The following is a 1,630-nucleotide window of genomic DNA, read 5'->3' as shown; positions in this document are numbered from 1 at the left end:
AAAGACAAAGAAAACCATTGTGTGGCGAATTTTGCAACTTCAATAAAATCTTGGTACTGACTATAATCCTGTATTTTAGCTATAATAATGATTGTATGATTTCTAAATGGATGTAATAAAGTGATAATTAAACTTCGTGTCGTGCAATTTTGTTCTGAAATCATACGTGTGATTTCAAATCGAACTCGCTCTGCGCGCTCGTTCGATGTTGAAATCACACGTATGATTTCAGACCAAATTGCGCTCCACTCAGTTCAATTACAATTATAAATCTTCTTAGATGTGAGAGCTGCAATTATGTTCATAACTTTCTCCTTTCTTTACAAAGTTTTTCTTTCATTCCTACTATCGATAAACCTACAAGAGTTTACGGCAATTCAGCCACTTTAATTTATAACATTCTTGTAAACAATATTAAGGGAACTGTCTCCAGCGGTAATATTGTTTCTGACATTAGCGATCATTTTTCGCAATTCTTTATCCTTCATTCTTCTGGTGGTAAAACCTTACCATCAAAGAAACAAATTTGAGACTATTCGCATTTTTCCCCGTCAGCTTTTAGCGCAGATCTTTCACAGATTTCTTGGGATTTCCTTGGTGCAAATAATCAAACCAATGTTGATCGGATGTTTTAGAAGTGATATAATTCTTTAAATAAACTTGTAAATAAGCGTGCTCCCCGTAAAATGATATCTAAACGCCAAGTTAAACAATTCTCAGAACCCTGGATAACAAAAGGTTTGCGAACATCTATAAAAGTTAAAAACTCTCTATTCCAGTCAGAAGATACTTGAACTTATAAACTTAACAGAAACAAAATTCTAATTAGCTCTTTCACGTTTGAGTAAGAAAATCGACTTTCATGCTTATTTTTAGTGAAAATATTCAAAATATGAAAGAAACCTGGGCTGGAATAAATTCCTTAATTCGCCAGAATAGTCGTAACTCTAAAGCAATACTTGAACTTAAGCAATTAAATGGCCAAATAACTCAAGACCCCTCACAACTGCCGAATGTTATTAATGATTATTTTTCTACCGTTGGATCAAGTCTGGCATCTGTGGTGCGCGTATGAAATCGCCACTTTTCTGACTACTTGCCCCCGCGGGATTGCTCGGATTCTTTCTTTTTTAATCCAGTAATTGAGTCAGAAGTTGAGTCCGAAATTTTGATGTAACCTCTTAATAAAACCAGCGCACTATACTCTTTTCCATCAAAACTAGTAAAACTGGCTAGGCACTTCATATCTAGACCCATAGATAATTTAATCAATCATTCAGTACAACTGTAGGTAAATAGACCTCTCAGGTAAAACATGCTAAAATTATTCCTGTTTATAATCTGATGACCCAACGGATTCTGGCAATTATCGTCCCATTTCTTTCCTTTCTATTTTCAATCGCATTTTCGACAAGCTAATGTATAAACGCTTTAAAGCTTTCATTTCATTAAAAATCACGTTTTATTTAAGGGTCAGTAAGGTTTTCGAAAGAAATATTTTGCAGTCAGGCCAGTAGACCCAGGGGAATAAAAAATTTTGCGGTTGACAAACTACGGTCCCCCACCCGGGTAAGGGTCAGTTAGTTATCAACGGTCGACGCCGTGGCCACTTTTGTGCTAAAGCACCGCC

This window comes from Montipora capricornis, chromosome 5 (genome assembly GCF_036669925.1).
Source record: "Montipora capricornis isolate CH-2021 chromosome 5, ASM3666992v2, whole genome shotgun sequence".
Classification (NCBI taxonomy): Eukaryota; Metazoa; Cnidaria; class Anthozoa; order Scleractinia; family Acroporidae; genus Montipora; species Montipora capricornis.
Note: the sequence above shows the minus strand (reverse complement) of the source record.